This window comes from Nicotiana tabacum, chromosome 21, assembly GCF_000715075.1.
Source record: "Nicotiana tabacum cultivar K326 chromosome 21, ASM71507v2, whole genome shotgun sequence".
Lineage (NCBI taxonomy): Eukaryota > Viridiplantae > Streptophyta > Magnoliopsida > Solanales > Solanaceae > Nicotiana > Nicotiana tabacum.
Genome location: NC_134100.1, coordinates 57,288,938 through 57,298,673, shown reverse-complemented (window position 1 = coordinate 57,298,673; position 9,736 = coordinate 57,288,938).

Genomic DNA, 9,736 nt, shown 5'->3' with positions numbered 1-9,736 from the left:
TTGCATAGGTGTTTGGTTCCATAGAAGGTGGTATTGATCAGTGATAGCAGCACCTCCTCTCCTCAGCTGACTGCATCTTTAATAGACGTAGGTGGTTCCATAGCAGGTGGTATTGATCAGTGATAGCAGCACACCCTCTCCTCAGCTGACTTGGTGAGCCCCACTTTCTTTCGGGGTCCTGTATCTCTTGTTACATGTACATAGTATTTTAAGGTATAGCCGGAGCCTTGTTGCCGGTACTATCGTAGCACTCTTTTGTTTCTGTTATAGGCTCTGTATACATAGTGTGGGTTGTATCCTATTATGGTAAGGTTGAAATAAACTTGTTGTAATTGTATCATCTGTCCCACTTTAACTACGAATGTATAGTGTACGGTTTTGGGGACTTGTTAATGACGTAACTAATGGAAGTGAACTGGTGTTTTCGCATGACCCCTTAATGATTAGTTAATGATATAAATGTGTCTTCTCTTTATTCATGGGCGAGTTGGGTAGAAGGTATTGTACAGGCTTGCTCGGCCGGGGTATCACAGTTGAGCGTCGGTCGCGCTCTCGAGGTCGGGGCATGATAATACCTAGGGCTAAACTTGCCCTTTTTCTCCAAATCTCATCACGCCCTTCATAGATGGTACTCTAAGAAGAGCCTTATCATCCTCCATTAAAGCCACATCACAAACCCTCCTATCAGCATAAGTTTTCTGCTTGGACTGCGCTATATGAAGCTGCTTGTAATGACCGACTAATGTTTCGAGTTCTAGCATTTCATTTTGTGAATTGAGACTTTGAGTAGTTTCATATATTTTATTATGACTTGCGTGTATGGCTAGCTTTGATGTTCGAGAGGTTTGGGATTAATTTTGAAGCGTAATTCTCATTATTGAAGCTTAAAGTTGAAAGAGTTAATCAATGTTTGACTTTGGAGTAAACGACATCAGAAATGTGATTTGATGGTTTCAATTCGTATCGCGATTATGGACTTGGGTGTGTGTTCAGATTTAAATTTGGATATTTCTAAAAGTTTTGGCTCTATTTATCGAAAGTTGAAAATATAAAAAATTGGAGATTTCATAGATTTGACCGAGAGTTCACTTTAGCATTATTGTATTCCTATTGTGGTTTTGAGACCTTGGATAGATTCATTAGATTGATTGAAACTCGTGTGCGGAGTTTGGTTGTAAAATGGAATGTGTAAGTGTGGTTCGGTATGTTCAGCGAAGTTAGAATGTTTGAAACTTAAGAGAATGACTTGATCTTCGATTCTTGGTTTTGATTCTATTTATGGTGCTTCGAGCCTTTGGATAAGTTTGGATAATGAACTTGGACTTGTTTGTATGATTGGACGGTGTACCGAGGGGCTCAGGTGTGTTTCAGATTGATTTTGGAACCTTTTTGGAGTTGATGGCATTGCTAGTTCTGGTGTGGTCGCACCTGCGGCCTAGTGTTTGCACGTATTTGTGAGTTTTTATATCGCAGAAGAAATGTGGGAGTAGACTCAGGAGAACCGCATCTGTTATATGGTAGCACCGATGCGAGGTCCGCTTTTGCGAAGAAGATGCGCATTTGCGAGAGTTGTTAGGCCAAGCAGGTGCTCTCCTGCGGGATTTTGTGTGTGCCTGCGGAGTCACATCTACAGAGTTATTTTTTGTAGGTGTGATGGTTAGCTGGGAAGTGTTCGCATATGCGAACTATGTGGCGCAGAAGCGAGCTTTTGGGTTGCAGATGCGATAGGCCCTAGCAGCATGTTATATTTTGAGGGTTTGTTCTTTTCTCATTATTTTGAGTTTTGGAGCACGGAAAGAGGCGATTTTGGCGATTTTCACTACTACTTTGATGGTAAGTAATTTCTACTTGAATTTGATTATATATTTTATTTCCTCATGGATCTATACACTAAGAACATGAAATTTTGAAGGAAATTTGGGGCTTTCATGGAATTTTGAAGGAAATTTTGGGCTTTTGCCTACACATTAAGAGAGCGTATTTTGGAAATTTGAGTAATGATTTAGACTCGATTTTAGAATCTAATCATATATTTGGACTCGGCAGGTTATGAACCATCAATATTTGGTATTTGTTTCATATTTTGGGCACGCAGGCCCATGTTGACTTTTTGTAACTTCTTGGGAATTTTTCAAAGATCGAAGCTTTATGGGTTGGGATCGTTTCCTATAGTATTGTTTGACTTCGTTAGTTGAAGTATCTTAACTAATCTTGTTGTGAGGGAAAACCCTTAGTATGTGACCTTAATTGGCTAATTAGAATGTGTGTAAAGCAACGTATATGCGAGGTGACGAGCGTATATTCGGATATTATTTATGATTTTGACCGGATTGTACTTAGGCTTCTATTATGCCTTGCTTGATTATGTTCTTCCTATTATTCTTGTTTCGATCATTGGTATGACTACGCGAACTCCTTCAATCATGTTAGATACCATGTATAGGCTTTGATATCCTATTTGAACCTGATACTTGTGATTGTTTGTCGTACCCGCTTAATTATATTGTGGTTGTACACTTCGCACATGCATATACTTTAGCATGCTATTTGCCACACTCTATGAATACGTGATTTGATATTCGCTGCTCGTATGTATGTATTATTGTATATTCTTTCTTGATATAGGCTAGTGCGACAGCATATGAGCGGTCTGTGTGGGTTGACCTTCCATAGCACATGTTTGTCTTTACGGTGTTATGATTATGGTACGCGAGTTGTACGTGCGGTGTTGTGATTAGGGCATGTGAGTTGTCCGTGCGATGTTATGATTATGGCACGTCAATTGTCTGTGCGGTGTTATGACTAACCTCGGTGAAGTAGTGACGAGGTCTCAGGTCAAGGATACTCATTTTACATAACTTGCAAAGTAATATAGTGTAACGTAATTGGTTTTGTAAGGGAAAATATTATTTGCAAGTTCGAACAATGACACACACATCAATAGGTGAAACTACTTACTCACTAATTTACGGCGCAGAAGCCTTATCGCCTATTGAAGTCGGAATGCCAAGTACCAAACACACTTAGGCGATAGAGAACCAAAACAAAGAAGCTTTGATAGCCTAAACTTGATTTTGAAAGTTTTACATTATCACATGCCTTTCTGTCACGACCCCAAACCCCGCCAAAGCCGGATGGTGCCTAACCCTGCTTGCTAGGCAAGCCAACATTCCATATATAAAAATAAAATTCAATAACAATAAGGAAATAGTCTCAAAAGCAAAATAAGATAAATAATGGTATCAATTGTAAGGCTCCGTAAAATTTTGTCAGGAATTTAAGTTTTTATGGTGCCAAGTTAAGCTAATGTGCCACAACACAGATTTTTGGATTGTGCAATGCATCCTGGAGTTGGTAGAAGAATTTGCAGAAAATGACAATTATGTGGTGCATTATGCTATAGCGGATCTGTTCTGCTAACCGCAGAATCACCATGAAATGATTCAGAAGCAGCTCAAAATTTGAAGACCATTTTATGGCCATTTTGCTGGCCACAGATCCATTTTGCTACCAGAAAAATGCATCTCAGATTTGACTAGACCCAACCCAAAATTTGAAGACCATTTTATGGCCATTCTGCTGGCCACAGATCAATTTTGCTACCATAAAAATGCATCGCAGATTTGACTAGACCCAACCCAGAATTTGAAGGCCATTTTGTGGCCATTCTGCTGGCCGCAGATCTATTCTGCTACCACATAATTGCATCGCAAAATTGACATACCATTTTGTGGCCATACTGCTAGTCATAGATCAGTTCTGCTACCACATAATTGACATCCGGGGGAGGGGGGGGGGTATTTTTGGAAATTTTATAATCCGACTCTATTTTTATATAATGCCTTAGGGGTCATTTTATAAGTTATAACTTGATGTTTTAGAGTGAGGATATCAATTTAGAGATAGAGGTAAAAGCTCTAACAATTCAACTCTCCAATTCTTTCTCAAACCTTGGGAATTCAACAGGAAAACTCACAAGACCTTCTACTTACAAGGTAAGACTTTATCCCTAGCTTTTATGCAAAGTTTAATAATGGGTTTAAGTAGGATGTTATCTTGGTGGGGCTTGTGGGATGGTGATCGGAATCCATAAGCCTTCAATCTCGAATTTAGGAATTTGTGAAGACTAGAAAATGTGATTTTTGTGGGTTTGAAGCAAATGGTTGGGCATACATGTGACCAATGATGGTTGATGGGCGTTGTAGGGATATTGTATATTGGTTGGTTCTTGAAAATTCATGGTGGGGGTAGAGGAATTTCTATTATGGGACCTCGTAGTTGATTTCGCATATTAGGTGTTTGAGAAAACGTCAAAAAGGGCTAAATCTAAAAACACCTTCCTAATTATGATTAAATTTGACTATGTTTCTATTGATTGGGGTTGCTAGGAGTGTGGGACGTTGTATTAACTCTAGGGGAAAGCTTAATTTAGGTATGTTGGCTAAACCCCCTTTCTAGAATCAGAATCCACGAGTTCCTCATAAGTTCCAAATGTGGTTGTTTAAACTTCTATTCCTACTGTGTCAAATTGCTTCAATGATTGAAATGCTTAAATTTTTATATGATCGAGTCATGTTCAAATTTCCCCTATCGTGTTATGCTCCCCCTCCGTGGCAAAATGTCCAAATATGATTGTTTTAACCCATGCATAGGATTTGAATCCATGTTTCAATTGTAAATCACCATGCTCTCCTTTGTAAGTGTTTCTAATGTGTTTGAGTTCTTACATACTCATGAGTTAAAGCTAAAGACATCATGACCCCATTTGGGAAAAGTATTTCGAGAATAAATGGTGTATTAATCGCTTAAGATTCTAACTTGTGTTTCAATTGCCAATCATTATGCTCAACTCTTTGAAAGAAATTCAATGTGTTTAAGTGACTCATTACTAATGAACTTAAAGCTATGATTTTCGAAATGTCTATATATTGATGTTTATGATAATGATCATTGGATATAAAGAAATGAAAGTTTGAAATATGAAATGCGACTATCGTGCCATGAATGAAGAACATTATGTATGGCCAAGAGTGCCAATGAAATGGAGATGTTGTAAATGATTAAAAGTGTTGATGAAGCGATGGATGGTATGAAAGACTATGAGTTGAATACAGTTATATTTCTATTTCCATTATCCTAAATAATAAATAAATATTTTTGGCAGTACTATTAGAGAGCCGAGGAAGGAAGGGTTGTTAAGGCCCACACCCGAAACTACACGTGTCGGTGTAGGAGTTGATTGAGGGGTAAATCCCCATTATACTGTGTTGATATTATTCCCCTAAATTGGGATGAATTTATTACTAGCATCAGTCCATGTCCCCATGTCGACCCACAGGGCATTGTGGGGAGATGGTTTAGCCGATCGGGCAGAGATCAAACACTGTACCGCGCACATGGTGGTTCCTCATTCATATCATTATATTTGATTCATATCACCATGTCGATCCATATTCATTCGTAGTGATACGGTTTAGCCGATCGAGCTATGATCGGACTCCGAGCCTCGTGCATGGTGGGATGATTGGGTAATCATGTCCATCCGCACATATTGGGGTAAGACGGCTTAGCCGATCGGGTAGAGATCGGACTCCGTGCTATAAGCACGGTGGTGTATCGGTGCTAAAGATCTCCCAACCAAAATTGTTAATACTTAATTGGAATTGGTTGTGTTTTAACTTGGCATTTAGTATTACTTGAGTTTCTTATTGATTCCATGTTTCTCTCCTTTTATGTTGGTACTCAATTCCATGAGAGGGTATTTAGTTTTACATACTAGTACTATTCCATATGTACTAACGTCCCTTTTGTCATGGGCGCTGCGTTGTTAATGGATGTAGGTGGTTCCTCAGCAGGCGACTTTGATCCTCGTTAGCAGCTTACCCTCTTCTCATCTGGTTTGGTTATCCCTATTCTACTTCGGGGGCCTATGTCATTTTATTTTGCATATAGTTTTTTGAGGTATAGCCGGGGCCTTGTCGCCGGCACTCCATATTGTACTCTTGTTCACTTAGAGGCTCCGTAGATGTACTGTGGGTCGTATTTTGACTTGGGATCACAAACTATAGATGTTGTTGTATTTGTTGGGTGTTCTACTCTAAACTATGAACATGTAATATTTTGGTAATAATAAATGAAGCTCTTACAAAAATGAAAGTTGGTATTGTACATACTATTCCCTTGGTTGGTTTAACTATTTATATACTTATCCCTAAATTATTCATGGGTAGGGTTGAATGGTAGGAACTAAGTAGGCTTGCTTCACTGGGATATCTCAGTTGAGCGTTGGTCACGCTCCCCAAGTTCGGGGAGTGACAAGCTTGGTATTAGAGCCTAAGGTTTTAAAGTGTCCTCGGATGTCTCGGAGCCATGTCTAGTAGAGTCCTTCTTATCGGTGTGTTGTCGACCACATCTATAATTAGGAGGCTACTTGTCCATTTAATAATGTCATCCTTCTTTGAAATCCTAGATCTTGCTATAGAGCTCAAGGTAGGAAGCTAATATCCCCATTGTATATCCTTTTTCAGATGAGTAGTCCATGAGTTCAAAGTAGTGAGGAGGGAGTGGCCCCGCCATTGAATCTGAGGGAGATTACATAAGAGTTCATTGGGAGAATGGGTCGAGTCGTGGAGGGATTGGAAGCACTAGTTGATTGGGGAAATGCCCTTGTTCCCCTTAATGTCACCAAACCACCGGATCATGTGGCGTGGGCACCTAGGAAACGAAAGAGGGTTGTTTGTAACAATAAACCGGAATGTCTGATTATTAAGAACCGCCATCTGGGATATGTTGTATAACTCTTGAAATATGTTATAGTTGTGGAAATAGGGGGCACAAGAAGGAAAAATGCCCCAGGTTGGGTACCCCCAGCCAGGTTTGCCCGGCGTGCGGAAAGGAATATTTAGCGTCATGTCGCAAGTATGCTCAGGAGCATTTTAGGGGCAGTAGGCTTGGGCAATTCCAAGGGCCCACACAACAAGCTGGTACAGAGATTGTTAACCCTCCTATGATAAAGGGAAAAAGGAAGGGTAAGGAGGATGCTCATGGTGTAAGCAAAATAGATAGTACCAAAGATCTCACCAGTGAGACGAGCCAGCCTAGCAGATCTTATCCTCATTGTGTGAAGTGTAGGAGGTGTCATTCGGGGGTATGTAGCTATCGTACCAATTCATGTTATGGGTGTGGAGTCGAAAGGCGTCATTTACGGCACTGCCCCAGCAACCTAAGGTCACTAAGTAAGTCACTCATTAGTATATCATTATGAACACAACATAATTTTCCTTGTCATATATGCACATCTATATTGAAGAGCTAACATAAATATGATCTTAACAAGACATTGAGTCACAAAATATTGCATGTACCCACTTTTTGGACGGGACGCATTAATCGTGAAGCCTCTTTACCACAACTCTCTTGCACACAACCTCTTAAGTAATTGAGTTCTATAATGATTTTCTTGAATCGAGTTATGACCCTAGGTTAATACTTTCCACTTACTTCCCCAAATTCCCAACAAAGGACTATACCTGATGAATAGAACCTTCTGTTTCAAATAAATAACATCTGCTCACTTGTGCACCCACCTCCATAATATTAACCTACATGACATCAAGTCTAATGTAAATCAACCTTGTGTTGAGGTCTTTCTTAACCCACTCTCTCTCATGTGTATGTGGCTCAAAGGATTTAAGGAATCACTTTACTCCCTTTGTGAACATTATCATGAACCCTTTTGACTGTCTAAGCGACATAAGAGCATATCTCAGCACATATCATATGTGTATATGTTATTAGAAAGGGTCACTTGTCCGCATAAGGCTTCACCGAAACTTGAGAACCTCACAAAATCGTCATAGGAAGATCTTTTGTTTTCCCACCTCAGTGTGACTTTTAGTCCACCTAGTTCCATCCTTAGTAAGTAACTCACCTTGTTCCTAATATTGTAGCTACCAATGACGTGGCCAGGTATTTCAGTTTGAGAGTTATTATGGCAAAAAAGTGTTTATCTCATAACAAGAGTTCATCCTCTCTTTCCACCTTTGCGACATGTTCTGACTATTCTCCCTTAGTTGTAAATTAATGGCGCCAGTCCCTGGGCACTTGCTGGGATACCCATAAGGTAGAGTGTCCTTCCATGTATCGCTCTAGCACTTCCCTTCTTATAAGGGTTCTTAATGGGCTCCCCATCAAGTCCGAATACACTTTTGGGTTACTATTGCATCACATATGTTTCTCATGCTTGTCCTATCTCTCTTTGGTGTCTAGGTACTTGCCAAGTCACAAACCTGTTGTAGGCTCCTTATGAACACTCGCAAACCTGCCCCATCTACTCAATAATACTTCCTCGGGTTCCACTATCTTTAACACTCCGCATCTAAGATCGCTTACCATGTCATATACATTTTCATATGCAGAGAGTTTACCTTCTTTAGCATTCCACATCCATGGGTGGACATGTGTTCATCTTTTGTATTTCTCTCCGAAGCATCACATTAACCACTAGAACCCCTCTAAGCCATGGATGATGTCACCCCAATATTAAGATGTCCTAGGTACATGATCTCACTCTTGTGTGGTTGAACTTAAGTAGCCTTACCGCGACCTTTCCTTCCCTACTTGGGGTGGACGTTCTAGATTTAGACACATGTTTTGGATGTCTCAACTTGAGGAACAAGTCTATCACATCTCTAGTCCTCTCGTATAGGATCAAATATTGGGAAGGGTTAAGTTTCCATAGTAATAACCTCACAAGTGCCCAACCTCTTTTTCAATCTCATGGGGTTAAGGCCTAGGTTCCTTGTGTTAATTAACGTTAGAGCATAATACGACTTCATATATTTTTAAAACCTCTATCATACCCATGGTGCAAGTATCATCTCACCTTGAGTTCAACTGATTTTCCCTAAACTCAAGGAGGCATCTTATTTCACGTACTTGGCTATCGCACCTTAGACTTATCTTTTCCAAATAAGGCACATGTGGCATAAAGAACTAATCACTAACTTTTTCATGACTCCTCGTCCCCAAAGAGTAACCTATGCCATTGTCCTTATCCTCCCGATCATGCCTTCGATATATCACATGTCTAAATTGACTCACTTCTTTTACATTTTGAGATCATATACATGGTTCTCAAGTTATCCATATGTACTAGTTACTCTAGGTTTCTTTTGGTTGAATAAATGATTTTATCACCATGGTTAACTATGCCAGCACTACCTTGTTACTTATTAGGATATAACTCCTAGAAACGCTGTTACTCAACACATTGATGGATTCTTGAACAATTCCAGCTCAATCTCAAACCTTGTTGTTCCAATTTGTATTAATCTATCTGGAGTTGAAGGTTCAAACATGTAAAAAGTATCACTCAGGGATCAAACATACTGGGTAGTAAACTCTATGGTCATATTCATTCAAACACATCATAGAATAAGGAGGAGGAGGTTGAAGGTCACCAAAAGTTTAATTTGGGTGTTCGAGAAAGTGGAGGAGTGCTTCTCAAGATTATCACCATGAAGACGTTATGTAATTTGTTAGGAAAGGTAAATTGCGTCCAAGGTATATCGGACCTTATGGAATTCTGAGGAAGGTTGGTCAAGTGGCGTATAGGCTCGAGCTACCTCAAGAGATGTCCTTAGTACACCTGGTGTTTCATTTGTCTATGTTGAAGAAGGTAGTTGGCGCTCATCCTCCCGTTGGAGGCTAGTGAAGTTAATGAAGAATTGACTTA